This window comes from Neolamprologus multifasciatus, chromosome 8, assembly GCF_963576455.1.
Source record: "Neolamprologus multifasciatus chromosome 8, fNeoMul1.2, whole genome shotgun sequence".
Lineage (NCBI taxonomy): Eukaryota > Metazoa > Chordata > Actinopteri > Cichliformes > Cichlidae > Neolamprologus > Neolamprologus multifasciatus.
In genome coordinates this window covers 25372616-25389199 of record NC_140446.1, presented here as the reverse complement: position 1 = coordinate 25389199, position 16584 = coordinate 25372616, and the positions used below count along the sequence as shown (strand labels likewise).

The 16584-nt window shown below is 38.6% G+C and overlaps 1 long non-coding RNA gene across 1 annotated transcript in view; it reads left to right on the top strand.

Annotated features, from left to right (window-relative positions):
• Positions 1-16584, top strand: part of LOC146513199 (uncharacterized) — a 115098-nt gene that overhangs the window by 8768 nt on the left and 89746 nt on the right. The window lies entirely within an intron of this gene.

Here is a 16584-nt window from a genome sequence, read left to right as displayed (position 1 = left end):
CATGACCTTTCCACCACATGGGTGCCACCCAGTGTTGCCAACTTAAAGACTTTGTCGCTATATTTAGCGAGTTTTCAGACCTCCTTAGCAACTTTTTTTCTAAAAGGCGACTAGCAACAAATCTGGCGATTTTTTCTGGTGTTATTGGAGACTTATTTATGACGACTTTTTGACATGAAAGCACATGAGCAAAGCCCCCCCACTGTAATGCAGGGTGGGAGCAGCAGTAAATGTACATTTTTCTTTGACTAAAATAAATCGGTGCACTAAAATATATCATTCCCATCATTGCAAACGTAGAAATCAGATGTCCTTGCTGAGCCTTAAGTCCGTCTTGTACATCCGATATGACTGAAGCTGTCTGGTGAGGCTTGCTGTGTCCATTTTGATTGCTAATGATTAATAATGTTCTTCTTTTACTATTACTTTTTATGGATCACAAGGTATAAAACTATAAAACAGACACACACAGACACACATTCACATTCACAAAATGACTTGTAGTTCTAAATGCTTTTAGGGTGTTTTTTACTCACTTTATGTCTCTTACATGATGTTATTTCTCTCCCCTACAGCGTCTGTTACAATTACATAGGCATAACCAATTATGCAAATTAGGCGATGATGTCATTTAGCGACTTCTAGCGACTTTTAGGACAGCCAATAGCGATTTTCCTTACTGAGGAATTGGCAACACTGGTGCCACCTAAACAGTTTGCTAGCTAAGCTTGCAAGCTAACAGTTGCAAGCTAACCACAGTGTTGCCAACTTAGCGACTTTGTCGCTATATTTAGCGAGTTTTCAGACCCCTAGACGTGAAAGCGCATATCGCTTTTACTCTCAACAAGCAGCGGGTGCTGTAACGCAGTCAGTTCTTCTTTTACTCTTATGCTGTTTTGTGGATCAGGTTTAAAACTACTTATAAACACACACACAAAGTAACTCCACCAGAGTGCCTATTTCGGGTCACTTTTGCCGGTCCAAGCCCGGGTAAAGGAGCAGGGTTGGAATTGTGACATTACAAAAAACAATAATTGCTAAAAGAAATTTAATTTGTAGTTCTAAATAAATTCTAACTGCATTTAGGACGTTTTTTGCTCACTTTATGTCTCGTCCACGATGTTATTTCTCTCTCCAGCAGCGTAGGTTACAATTACATTAGCATGACCAATTATGCAAATTAGGTGATGACGTCATTTAGCGACTTCTAGCGACTTTTAGGACAACCAATAGCGATTTTCTTTATTGAGGAGTTGGCAACACTGGCTAACCAAGCTTGCAAACATTAGCACACACTGCACCTTCTATCCAAATACAGTAGGGCTAACTTCTGACTAGGGATGGGTATTGATAAGATTTTCACGATTCCGATTCCATTTTCGATTCTGTTTAACGATTCGATTCTTTATCGATTCTCTTATCGATTCTTTTTTTTAAAAAAGGAGAACACTAAGGTCTAATAGCTTAGAACTTTGTTTTATATCTTCTCTTTGAACAAGATAGAAATTTAGGAGTAACATGGCCTTACAAACCCAACAGTGAGATCTTAAGAGATCCACAGCCTACAGCTCTTCAATGGGGTGTCACTGGGTCCCCAGGAAAAAAAAATTGTAAATGTAAAATAATAAAATAAATATTCTTCTGTAGCAATAACAAAGTATAACATAAATTATTCAGTAGCAATTACACAAGAATATCCAGTAATGTCCCTACAATTAAACACATTCACTTACTGAAAATCATCTGCTGTGGCAAATGGGTGCATGCCTTTGACCACAAACTTAGTCACTGCTCGGTGACATTCGTCTATATTGGCCTGAAAGGAGACGCTACCGGTAGACTGCAGCGACAACTGCCAGCATCTGAGCCAGACTCTGTCTGTCTCTCTCATCATGGTCACCTAAACGCACAGTAATGGCAGGTTTTGTAATAAGGCAGATCGCGCTAACATAATATGCACTGTTAGTTGATTATTTACCGGCCGCATTAACGGGAGAGGACGCGTAAACGTTACCGCTGCTGCTGGGTTGAGATTCACGAGTCCGGAGCGGAATTAAAAACACGACATTCATTTAAGGTTATCGCGTGTTTTGTGAGCAAATGCTTTTGCATATTCGTAGTGTTTCCTTCCTTAAATGAAATATCTACTTTACAAGTATTGCAAGTTGCCCTGTTGTCATCCGTTCTCGTAAAGTATAACCAAAGTTTTGAGCGTTTGAGCCGCTTACGCGCCATGTTTCCTGCCAGGTAAATGACGCTCCGCAACGTGGTGACGTCATTCGGGGCGACTGGAATCGATAAGGGAATCGTTTGCAAAAATGGCAAACAATTCCAAGGAATTGAAACAGTGGGAACCGGTTCTCAACAAGAACCGGTTTTCGATACCCATCCCTACTTCTGACTCCAAAAAAGTACCAAAAACTACAGCAGCGGTTATATTCCTAAATTCAGGCTTCTAAATGTAGAGAGTATGACCATGTTTTATATGCAGTCTGTGATAAATAAGAATCCATCCAACACAGAAACTAGCTGCCTAGCAGACTAAGTGCAATGAAAGAAAGTTGCACAAATACATATAGTGTGACTACAGTGGAGAGTTTTGACTGTTTATCACTCAGTTTTCCTTCACTATAAAGAAGATGACTGTATATTATGACTTCTGATGTCTCAACAGCAGGCGTTATGCTAAAGGAGCATTAAGAGCGCTGACAAGGTTGTATGAGATTAGTCCACATTAGGCACACAGTACGGTTGAGCCTGTGAAGAACTTGTTTGACAGAGACCCCCATAAACTGAGCTAGCCAACCTCTTATTTGCTGCCTGGAAACGTGAATTGAGTAAAATCAAATAATAATTTAGCTTTTCTAGATGTTTCTAATACTACTGCATCAAAGTAATTCAGTTCTGACCTGCTTTTGTTCTAGTAAATGTGTGTGAGCGTAAAAATGCTACTTGGCTCAGAATTAATAAGTATTATGATTACTGCACATATAGTACCAAACAAACCTACAGTTCTTTTGAAGAGACTTGGTGTCCTGTTGGTGTCTCCAAATTAGAGGACTGCTGGGCCAATGAGTCCTGCCAGAGCCACACCCTGATCAGAGGGCTGCACCTCCTGCTCTCCCAGCACCTTTTCCACCTGTCATTTGATTCACATGCTGGCCAAGAAACCACACAGTGCCCCGGTGAAGAGCGAGTAAGTGTGTGTGTGAGTGTGTGATTGACCCATAGGGTGAACAGAGATCAGAGGTAGGTGCCAGATCAGATCAGATCAAGGCTTTCCAAGTAGGATAAGCTCTACTTATGCTGCTTTCAGAAGGGTCGTGTGTGTGTGTGTGTGTGTGTGTGTGTGTGTGTGTGTGTGTTCCTTTGTGTGAGCCCTCAGGGCTTTCTTGTGTGTATGGTCTTGGCTTTAATGAGCAAGGTGCTTCTTTGACCCCTTCATGTCGCAGCTACGATGAGGTTATTGCGTGGTTAGAAAATCCAGGTCATGCTCCACTGATCGACTCAGCTGTTTCAATGAGGTAAGTCTGTAGGTTGCAACCAGGTTTTATTTATGAGCTTTTTAACCCTACTACTCAAATTTCTTTTTCAGAATACAGGTTAAACTCAGCAGGAAGAAATATTAGTCAGATTTCAGTCTTCAAAATTCAATTCCAGCACCAGCTAGTCAGCTTTCGACAAAACATTCTCAAAATCATGTCAGAGAAAATAAGCTCAGTCATCCATGTTGGAAAACAGAATCGGTATTCCCCAAGGATCTGTTCTTGGCCCATTGCTATTTAGTTTGTTTATAAATGATTTGCCTACCAGCTGCCCAAAAGCCAACTGCCAACTTTATACAGATGATGCAGTTATACACGTATCAGCTAAGTCACCTGGTGAAGCAGCAGACACCTTAACGGTACATCTAAATGGTGTCCAAAAATAGCTGGAACAAAATCATCTTGTACTGAATTTTTAAAAAACTGTTTCTATGTGTTTTTCGATTAGGAAACAAAATTCATCTGATGATTTTAAAATCAACCTAGGGAACGAAGAAATAAAGGAGGTCAAAGATTTTAAGTTTTTAGGAATAATCTTAAATTTGACAAGCATGTAAAGAAGATCTCTAAGACGGTCAAGGCTAATCTGAATTGTTTTAAGTTAATTCGGCACTATATACCCACTTCAGCAGCTCAGTTATTTATGCATTCTATGATATTTTCGCATTTTTCATATTGTATGACAGTTTGGAGCCAAGCAGCACCATCTACAATTCAGCCTGTGGTATCCTTATATAATCAAACCTTAAAAATAATGGATAAAAAATCGGTTCGGTGGCATCACTGTCACATTTTACAGAAATATAACTTACTTAGTTTTAAGAGTTTTAATCATTGGTGTTATCTTAAATTAGTTTTTAAATGTATAAATAGGATGGCCCCAGAGTGTCTCAATAGATACATTCAGAGACAAGACAGTAATCGTGTTACTAGGAGTAAGGTGAACGGCAACTGCAAGATATTATATCGCAGATCTACATTCGGTCAGTCAGCTTTTTCTATAAAGGCCTGCCATCTGTGGAACACGCTTCCAACCCATATCAAACTGATTACAGACATTAGATCCTTTACATTGAAGGTTAAAGTGTGGTTAAAGGGAAACCAAAGTTGTAGTCATTTTATCTGATGATTTTAATTTTATTTAAAATTATTGTCGAGTAACTGTAATTGTATTTATGATGTAATTTGGTTTCATGAAAATGTATGTTTTATTGTAATATGTATTTATTTAGATTGTAAGCCCAACAAGGGACAATTGTTGAAAATTAGCAGTAGCTATAAACCTATGTGCGGTACATCAGTCTCATGTCTTGCACTTGAACTATGTTAAACTGCACTGTCCCTTTTAAATAAATAAATTCAAATTCAAATTATGTTTTGACAGTGAAGACACTTAAAATCCGATTTTAACACTTGCAACTTCACTGGTAGCAACATTTTGTTGTCAGCAGCTGTTAAGCTTATGTCAAAATCTTCAGTATAAAAGGGAATTTTTCAAAAAGTAAATGATAAAGTTCGGCATACATAAAAGGTTAAGTGGCAAATTCCCTCATAGGTACAGTTGAGGTCATCATCATCATTAATAATTAAGGATCCAGGATCCATTGTGCATAAAGACTGATCCAGTCTTTATGCACAATCATATATAATCTGTTACGGTGTTTAGAAAATGTACAGTACAACATTTAAATATTAAATTAGCAATAGCTATAAACTTATGTGCAGTGCATCAATATCATGTTTTATATTTGGACTATATTAAACTGCACTGTCCCTTTTAAATAAAGAATTATTATTATATTAAGATGTGATTTGTATCTTAATAACATGTCTGGATAAATGATAACACACACTGTTACATGTAAAAAGTGTAGAACCAGGACTGACTAGATCATCAAGGCCACACTTGCTGTTTGCAGTTTGATTTGTGAAGTGATCACAATGATGTAAAGCATTGTCCATAATTATAATGACATTCACCTCCTCAAATGCTTCCAAAGGTGAGTCAGTCCCAAAGACTTCCATGTAAAATGCATCATTTTACAGCAAAAATATTTATTACACATTACTAACCGTTAAGGTTAAATATTATTTATGGTCACCTTTGAGTGACAACTAGGAGCTTTTTTCTTGTGTTCAGCATTAAATAATAAAACACTCCAAGGTTCAGTGTTTTTATCTTTTATATACGTGACACAGTCATGCTGTATTATTATTTATCACATCAATACTTATTCAAGTTGTCATTATACGATTATGCTGTTATATGCATTATGTATTATACAACCATCATTATACGACATGGTTTGCAGAAAGCAGAGGTGTCAAACATGAGGCTCTAAGGCTTTACAGCAGTCTAAATCAGCGGTCCCCGGTACCAGTCCGTGAGTCGTTTGGTACCGGGCCGCGAGAGTTGAGGCTCAGGTGTGAAATGTATAGTTTTCAGGGTTTTTATCGGTTTTCAGCGTTATTTTGTTATCGTTTTTATCGTTAACTCGGTTTTCCTTGGTCTTTTCACGTGTGTTATGAATAAATCTTCCTTTTTTTCGGTACCGGTACTAGTTTTATTTTGTTGTATTTATCTGCAACATCTTAAAGGCCGGTCCATGAAAATACTGTCGGGCATAAACCGGTCCATGGCGCAAAAAAGGTTGGAGACCGCTGGTCTAAATAACCTAAATGGTGATGTATTGTGCATCTTTCTAAATAAATTGTGGTGATCAAGTTCATAAGGAAAAGCATCTGTGGTTGAAATTTCAAAGTTGCAAAGCTTCCTGGGGCCCTTCTGCACTGAATGTTCTCCGAGTGTTCTCCAGGAGCGCTGGTTTTTCCTGCCATTGAATAACCTTGCTGCCTGTTGATGCCAGGTTCATTCTCACAAAAGAGTCTTAATCTTAGGCATTTCACTTCCTGGTTAAAATAAGATTTTAAAAAAATATAAACACTGCTCTGCATGTTAATGAAGCATTTAAACTGCAGGAGAAACCACTTTAGAGAAGAAGAGTACATTAGCTTCAGCTAAATTAATCTCAGTTCATCTTTTTATGCTTTATGGAAGAGGTAGATGTGTAAAAGTCAAATTGTGGCATTAACTTGATTAAAATATGTGGTTACAAGATTAGTTCATGCATTACTGCAGTCATTATCCAAATAATCTACAGCTCATAACGTAGACACAACACAGACGCTACCTTTTCCCAGAACAACAACCTTGTTTGTCCTTGTTTCCTTACTTTCCTTACTTATTCTTTTTTTTTCCTTACTGTAATCTGGAGCACTGTAACCAAAATAATTTCCCCTATGGCTCAATAAAGTAATCTGATTCTGATGATTCTGATTACAATTACCTTTTATTCACATTTTAAACTCATTGGCCCTTTAGTAGCTGCGCTTGTAAACTATGTGTCAGTTTAGCAGCATTTACTAACCTTTAGTCAGGACAGAACTGGGAGCGTGAACTTGTGTTTAAAGTTGTAAGAGGTAAAAGTGAGGACTTGTTGGGTCATATTAGATGTAAATGGGGTATTTACACTGATATATTTTGCTTTCAGTGTCTTACCTGACTAAAGTCTTGTTCAGCAGTTGGGTTAGGTTGTGACTTCTCTAGATCTCAAGAACTTCTCCGGGGGGAGGGGGGGTATAATGGGCTTGCTAGGCCTGCCTTAATCTGCCCTAATGCCCTGATTCAGGTGCCAACATGGCTATCAGCATAGCCACGTGTCCTCACAGTCAGGCTAATCAGCAGAGCCACACCCTTTAAGTCCTAAGTTAAAAGATTAGCGCAGCTGAAGGGATGAAGGTTTTTCCACATGGAGGGACGGTCAACATTTAGAGTTAGTTTAGAATCTGGAATGAGCCCACAGGTGCTGCAAGACTCTGTGTGTATCGACAGAAGTGTTCCTTTATGGATCCTAATGGAATAATAATGAATTGTAATTGCAAAGAGCCTCTCTCTGGGTCTTGATGCATTTTTAGTATTGACCCGTCTGAGCTGAAGCATGAAGACCTTGCATTCCATATTGATTTGCCTTTTACAAGGAGAACCAGTGGTGTGATGTATTTTTCTCGCAGTTTTCTGCCATTAAAATGTATTATTACATAGGCCACGGTTGAATACTCATAACACACATTGACAGGATCCAACCTCACTCAGCCAAACCACCTGACTCTAACCGCTAGAGACAACAGGTTAATGTCCCGGCACTCAGCGGGGCTGAGTGCAGAGATAAAGTGTACGAGTGCGTAAGAGAGAGACAGATACGGGGAGAAAAAAAGAGATTAAGACTACCTGGAAAGCCTGTCCTCATTTCCGCAGGCTTTCAGACACATCTGCTAGTATTGTTTAACATCCCATTGTAAAGAGAGACGGATTATTGCTCCCCTTTGCCTCTGAGAGGAGGGGAGACAGTGTAACGACATGGACGTTATCCCAGATAAATCTGTTATCCAGGGTTTGTGCAGGGATACTCTCTGCAAGGGGATTAAAGACAGAGAGAAAGCATAGCAATATGAGAGTAATCCCATCCAGTTTTCTCTTTCACCTTTTATAAAACCTGCTGTCATCAAAAGGACTTCTCTTCACAAAATTGTTTCCGCAAGTGTGTTTTTATATCATTTACAAGCTCATTTTGAGGCTCAAAGACGGCCTCTGCAACTAATGGACGTATCATTGTTGTGAAAGCTGTTTCGTTTTTTCATTCCACGGCTTACAATGAAAGAAAATTAATCCAGAGCATTGCTCGTATGGATTTGCCGGAATAATTATGCATTCTGTCCAACTTCAGGCTTTTGCTTGATTACAATAAGAAAGAACATTTTCATGGCTATAAAGTGATTTGCAGTTTTGCACCGTTTCAGGATTGTGTCCAATTTAAACAATAGAGCTTTTTATTCATATTCATTATCATTTGTTTATTTGTCCCATTAGCTATCCATCTGACAGTGTTTTTCTCATACAATAAATGGAAGGTGCTGTGTATATATATATATATATATATATATATATATATATATATATATATATATATATATGTCCGTATTTAAGTGCTGGATCACCAAAGCAGGGTATGTTGAGGAAAAAGTAATCATGCACGGCAGAAAAAGGGATTAACTTTTTCCCTCTTGCATTTCATACCACTAGATTAGTGCTACCTTTAACCTCTGATTTCAATCGGGATTAGATGCTTAGTGTAGTTACCAGCCTTTCGTCAGTTTAAGTGTTGATTCACAGAAACTTTGCAATCATGACCGGATATCAGATGATTAATTTGTAGGACAAAGCAGGTGTTCCAACATTTGTCTCAGATTTGTCGCAGTTTGACAGCTAAGTTATTTTTCACCAGCGTCAGCTTCCTGAGTTTAATGGTCTGGTTTTCAAATGTCATTACAGCTTCAGGCATTATTCAATACTCAATAGTACCCATTCAATGTCATCCCCATGTCCATACTTACATACAAATACTGTCGATCCCTTCCCCCGCTTCCTTCCCCCAAGTCTGGTCCTGAAGGCAGCAACTAGCCGTGGACTGATTACCCTGTTCATTTAGTTGGTTCCTTGGGGGCCTCCATCTCATTGGCAAGTTCCAATGAGATCAAGGCCCCAGTGTGTTTGTGTGAGTGTGTATGTGTCTATGTATTTAATTAAGAATAAAGGCCATTACTGAATTTCCTGGATCCAAACATGCCGTGTAACGTACATACATCCATTCACTGAAGATTTGTCCTCAAAAATGCACTGTGAGCGAAACGAAATCAGCACCAAGCAACGATGAGCTCGTCTTTCTAAAAAAGAAAAGGAAGGACTGGATGACCTGGGTTTATTCAATCCTCACGAGGAGCAGGGAGAATTTAATGGTTTAATGAAGGAGTTGAAGCTGTATCACGAATGCAGTGGTCTGATTGGTCAAGTTTGTTTATTCGGGTCTGAATATCTAAAAATCTAGCTTGGATAGCAAATGCAGGCAGTGAAATTATGTGAGCCTAAAAAAAAAGAAAATGTTTGTACAGATTTTACACCTCTGATGTGTAAATCGTCGCACTTTCTAGAACTGGACAGAAACCTGATACAGATTCAATAGTAGAAATACATCTCACATTCAACAAGCGACACAAGAGCTAACACAAATAATAATGCAATGATTATAGAATATTATGAGATAGATAGATAGATAGATAGATAGATAGATAGAATTGTACCATCCATACAGTGTTGGGGAGTAACAGAATACATGTACCGCCGTTACGTATTTAAAATACAAAATATGAGTAACTGTATTCCGTTACAGTTACCATTTAAAAAGGTGGTATTTAGAATACAGTTACTTTGTTGAAATAAATGGATTACACGGCGGTACTTCCCTGTTTCATATTGTGGCGGGTCAGGACTGTTTGGGTTTTGTTTGACAGCTACGTTCTGTTGTTCCAGGTGGCAGCGTTACGGTTGCCATGGTTACATAGTGACGCTCTCTCTCTGCGTGTTTCCTGGGTGAGAGAGCGCCTTGTTGTTGTTGTGCTAAGCTAATAGGCAGAATGCTACAGGTATAACTCTAAAGAATGTAGCATCATAGGCAGTGTAGTCCGTGCTGCAGGGAGAATGGACTGCCATACACGTTATGTGTCTGTGAGCGCGAGGAGGGAGAAAAAGGAAAAGTACGAGCTGTCATCAAGCAGAAACGGGAGCTGGAAGCATGTAAATATAATAATAACCACTGCAGCCAAGAAGAGTGCCTGACGAGCCCAGTTGTAAGTAAGCTATTAAGACTCGACTGTACACCGTGTTCGTGTTTTCCTCCAAAAACAATAAGTTCCGTTGGAGCAGCCTTTCAACGCCTCTCTCTGTCTCTCGCTAGCAAAGTTGATCCAGACAACAAAGTAAAGCTATTTTTCGGCTACAAGCCCAACATTAACCCACCGTATTAGCCAGAGGTCCCTTTACTACGGTTCGGAGCCGCAGACCTTCAGTAACAGTAATAAATCACAGCAATAGTACATTTATGTAGTTGTAAACAGCATGATAATATATTAAGTAATCCAAAGTATTCAGAATACGTTACTCTCATTGAGTAACGTAACGGAATACGTTACAGAATACATTTTGGGACATGTATTCTGTAATCTGTAATGGAATACATTTTAAAAGTAACCTTCCCAACACTGCGTCCATATATATATATATATATATAAAAACCAAGAAAAAGTAAAAATTAAGTTGGTTAAAAATAGTAGAAGTAAGACTGTGTAAGAGAAGTTAAATTTGCATTTATAAATTATGATATGTAAATTATTACATTATAAATATAAGAAAAGAACCAATTATGGATGAAAGAAGATAGTTACGCTAAAATAAAGAAGGTATTAAAAACAAAGGGCTAACTGTGAAATAGGCTGAACTGACCACACAGCTGGCAAAATAAGAAACACATTTTGGTAAATGAAGTAGGGTTAGAAAATCAAACATTTATGACATCATCCATGCTGCCTGCAAAACCTTTCTGATTTGGCTGCTCTGTTTTCTGATTTTACTGAGTGTCCGCTCAAATGAAAACTCTCACCTCTGCTCAGTTCAGCTACAACTCTCCCACTGCTCCACACAGCCAGGTTCTCCATGAGTTCAATCACACACTCTGACCCAGCTCCAGCTCCCATCTGCAACCCATTCAGCCCTGCAGTAATTGCTCATCTTTGATCTAATTACAGCCCCGTATATATTTATCTATCAGTCACATCTGGCTGATGTTACAGTATTCTTAATATCTAAATATGTATAAACAATGACTGTTGCTAGGCAACCAAGCATGGGCAAATGTTGTTTTACAAAAAAATGACGTCCTCACCAGTTTTAGATATTTGTCGTAATTAATTTTTTTTTTGCCAACTCACTCCAAAATTCACTCTATGATAAACTAATTTTAGAAAACATCATGAAATATGAGATCATGGGTTTTAATTAGTGCTGACAGCGTTAATCTCGTTAAAATGATGTTAACGCCATAACCTCATTAACGCGGCAAATCTCCGTTAGCGTGTTAGCGCGACTCACCCCATGCGTGGGGCTGCACGGCGCCAACAAGTTAACAAGCTAACGGCGCTAACGCATTGGGGCAATCTGCGCTAACTCGCTAACAGAGATTTAACAGAACCGCATTAATGCGGTTAATTTTAATTAAATGCATTTAATTAAAATTAACCGCATTACATGGTTTTTAAAATGCCAAGGGATAAAAATGACACTGGTTCTAGTGTTAAAGGTGAGTTTAAAAACATTGGTTACCTGGTAAAACACTGTTGCTAGCTGCTAACTTTACCAGAACATTTCGGTGCTAGTCTGCCTGCTCTCCCTGCACTCAGCCATATGCTCCATAAGGTTGATTTAATCTTCTTATATGCTATTCAATGTAAAGTAAATGTAAAGTTAGCCAGCTTTCAAGTAATTGTCAAGTTCTAAGCTTGTTAAAATGTGTTTGTTGATGGGTAAAAGGTGACATTATCTACAAACAGTTTATTGTATGGAATGTGTCACGATTTGGTGCTAAGGCAGGCAGGATGAAGGACCCAAAAGCAGAACTTACGGAAAGAGAAGGTTGAACTTTATTGTGCTGTAGCAAAAAATACACAGTAAACAAAAATCAAAAACCAGAGAACTAGAAACTAAGGACAAGGAACTAAGACACTGAGAAACCATAAACTATAAACTAGAAGCGAGAATGACGAAGAGCATAGAGGAAACACAGAGTACATGCAGTGATGGTATGACACAACAACAAACGAGAAGACTGAAGACTAAAATACACGGGCAGGATAACGAGAGGATGGAGAACAGGTGGAAACACAGCTGGGACTAATCAGACAGCAAAGCTCAAAACGAGGCTATCAATGTAAAAAAAGAAAACACCAAAGACATCTACAAGGACAAAGACTCGACACTGACTGAGGACACACAGGAAACATGGGACATAGGAGGAGCACAGAAACACAACCTAAAGTCTAAATTATGAAATCAAAGCCTATTAATAAATTCAAAAACACTGGGTCGCTGACCCAGGACCATGACAAAATGTGCGTTTATTTTTCAATACCAAAATGTTGATTGAAAGTACACAGAGGCATAAACAATAACACAATCGATTTTAGATCCATTTGTGAGTCTGCATTCCCAAAGTTTAATTGAATTCAGAAAAAGCTGCAAGTTGCAAAAGAGAAAAGCTATAAACTTTAAACTCCATTTAAAAATAAATGGTAAAAAGTCATCTTCACCAGAAAAGTTCAACATACATGCTGGTTTATAGTCTTTATATCTTCTGCTGCTTCATCTTCTACACAAATGCAAACAATTCTATCAAAACACATTTTTTATAAATAGAGGTTGTTTAGAATTTCTGCTGGATATGGTGAATCTAAACACCACAAATTTATTTTCTGTTCTATCTAAAAAAAAACAGTTCTACCCAACATCCTATTACTCCTAATTATACAGTGAAAACAATCACATCTTGCAACCAGATTAAACATGTAGGCCAGCTTTACATATCTTTTCCTCGTGCTGTCCGCACATATCTGAGTGGTATTGTGTGTCCTGTGATTGCCAGCTGTGTATTGTCTGTATTCCCACAGAGAAAGAAGCCCATGTGACTGAGCTCTGACATATGTCGCTTTTACCCAATGGGCCCACACAATCACTTTGTATTGTGTTTATACAATAAACAGACTAACACACACAGCAGGACTCTTGGGATGACAAGACTATTGTCTTTATCAAGGAATATCTACAGTGACAGAAGGTTATTGAGGACACCACACCGTAAATATATATGGACCACAGCTGCTCTCAATGTAATATTCGCTCCACACCGCACTTTGTTTACAAATTTTTAAATTCGAATTTAAATTCCAACTATTTAAATGATTGGCGGGTGTAAGGTTTATAGAATCATAGTATAATAATCGTAGTGTATGTCTGTTTGTATGCTCTCTATCATCTTCGTGAGTGGACTGGTCCCTCCGCTCCAAGCAGTCGCAGCAGATGCTGCCCCTCCCTTACCCTCGGTATGCCAGAGGTTTCTTCATGTTAAAAGAAAATTTTTCCTCCCCACAGTCCCCAAGTGCTTGCTCAAAGTTGGTCGTCTGATGAGGTTTTACTGTGTTATTGTAGGGTCTTTACCTTACAAAACTAAGTGCCTTGAGGCAACTGTTGTTGTGATTTTGTGCTCTATTTAAAAAGCCAGGAAATTTAACACTCAGCACAAATTTTTAATCTTCCCAGTGCAGCTAAGCAGCTACTGATTATCAATAAATATGACTTATTTAGATAACTTGATCAATAATAAATAAAAAAGCTGAAGTCTAGAAAATAGCACAGCAGAGCAACAGTATGGGATACTGAATGAAGCAGCCCTTGGGTATTAAATCTCAACAGGCTGCTCACAAAATATCACATATAACAAATTTGTTATATTATTACAGTATTTTGTATAAATTTACCACTGTACAGATCATGACCTAACATTAAAGCAAAGACCCATACTGCAAGTGTTTCTTAGTAATTGTTAGCTACAACTAAACAGATTCTGACCTTAAAAATGTAACCACAGAATTAACAACAGTGTAACATTTTTTTAAATAAATTAATATACACAATATTATCAGCTTCTTCTTTTGACACTCAGACATAGGTAAACAAATCCTTCCACTTGGCACCATTTGGCCAACACTATCATTTAACTTCAATATAAATATTGAAATATAAATATTATAATACAGAAATACATATGATATAATCTAAAATTGCATTAAAAGGTATTCAGAAATATTTCACTCTAGTTTCTCCATAAGACAAAAGTTTGTTTTGATCACAGACTTTTTCTGCTTTCTTTTGCGGAGCCCTTCTTTCAGGCCCCTCTTCTGTGGAACCAGCTTCCAGTTTGGATTCGGGAGACAGACACTATCTCTACTTTTAAGATTAGGCTTAAAACTTTCCTTTTTGCTAAAGCATATAGTTAGGGCTGGACCAGGTGACCCTGAATCCTCCCTTAGTTATGCTGCAATAGACGTAGGCTGCCGGGGATTCCCATGATGCATTGAGTTTTTCCTTTCCAGTCACCTTTCTCGCTCTCTATGTATTAACAGACCTCTCTGTGTTGAATCATATCTGTTATTAACCTCTGTCTCTCTCTCTCTCTGTATCTATGAAGCGCCTGGAGGCGACTTTTGTTGTGATTTGGCACTATATAAATAAAATTGAATTGAATTCCCGTTAGTTGCTGCCCCTCCCTGAGCCTGGAGTTTGCTGGGAGTTTCGTCCTGTTAAAAGGGAGTTTTTCCTTCCCACGGTCGCCGAGTGCTGTTGTGATTTGGGACTAACAAATAAAACTGAATTTATAATTTACATCAACCAATATTATTCCTGCCCCCAAAGCCCCAGAGAAATCCCAGTCTGCCAATATCTGTCTTCTTCTCTGTTGAGTGAAAGAGTAAACATCACTGAATTCTAATGGAAGCATTGTCTTAGACATAAAAGCTTCATTTAATAGACTGTATATTTAGAAACATCTATGCTGTAATGGCTTTGTGTATTGCTATTTTTTTAAGTGCTGTTGTTTTTTTCTGCCACGGCTCATCTAAGCTTCTCCAAAGCAGCCTTGCTATCATCTACATACTCTAATACTCCCACAGAGACCAGAGCTGTTTGCCTTTATTTCAGCAGAGCAGAGGAGATCACAACTACCAGTCTATCCATCTATCCTCAGAGTCCCATGAGTCCAGCAAGCTTCTACCAATGTCCCTGTGGTAATGGCTAAAGTGGGGCCTCCATCAGAACTGATAACAATTCTCAATCCATCAAATGGTAATGTGTTTATGCAGTTGAACTGTGTATACTGCCCTGCAAAAGCAAAACAGAGAAAATAGTTTAAAGTGAGGAAATCTCATTTTTGGATTTATGCTTAAAATATTTTTCTGCAGATTTGACTATAAAAATTGTTCCTTTTGCTGATACACTACTCATTTGCTCCTGCATACTCATGTCATGCCGTGCTCTTGTGAACTAACTGTGATGCATTACTGCTTCAAAGTGTATCAGCTCTCTGATAACAGTTTGGATACTCTGCATTACCTTCAACAGCATGTTTAAGGTGGTCCAAGTCACTACCTGCCAGTTTTCATGCTTTACCAACATAAAACCATTAAAATATTCAGTCTTTGCTGTCACCTTACTCCTGAATAACTCAGTGTCACTCCAACTTCTACATCTGCACTGTTATGTACACTGGGGTTCCCAACGGAGGTTTGTTTACACTGCATCCCACCCCAGCTCTTCTCTATGACAGGCACTGACGTCATCACAACGAACCACATTGTTGCCCGGCATCCTGAGGCCACTGGTCTGTGTTGGCGGTATTGTTAATTCCACGTGTTTCACTACCATGCTATTGTTAACAAAGCATTACTTATACAGAGCTGTCTGTACCTTCTGTCACCCCTTTTGAAAGTGTTTTTTTTTTTTTACATTGGCTGGTTTTATGCAGGTGTAGGTGATTCTGGTTTAGCACCTGCCAGAAGCTTACACTGTCTTCAGTTTTGGGCTGCCTGAGCTGCTTATCTTCGTATGTCCTTTGGTTTCCTCCACACAATGTCCATGCTTATAACAGCCCCTGTCCTGCAGAATTTATGTCACTCTTAGGCTACGTCCACACGTACCCGGGTATTTTTGAAAACGCAGATTTTTCTATGCGTTTGCACCTTTCGTCCACACGTAAACGGCGTTTTTGGTCACTGAAAACTGAGATTTTTAAAAACTCCGGCCAGCGTGGATATTTTTGAAAACTCAGTTTTTGCATTTACGTGTGGACGAGAAAAACCGAGAAGACGCAGAAAACGCAGCGTCAAAGGTGTGCGCATTTTTTGACGTCACTGTGTGCGCCACGTTATTGTTTCGGTGAAATGAATTTCTACAATACTGTTACTGTTAATTGTTCTCTCTGCAGTGTTTAAATGCTTACATATACACACACAGTTACTGTCCCTCCACACATACGACTCGGTTCTG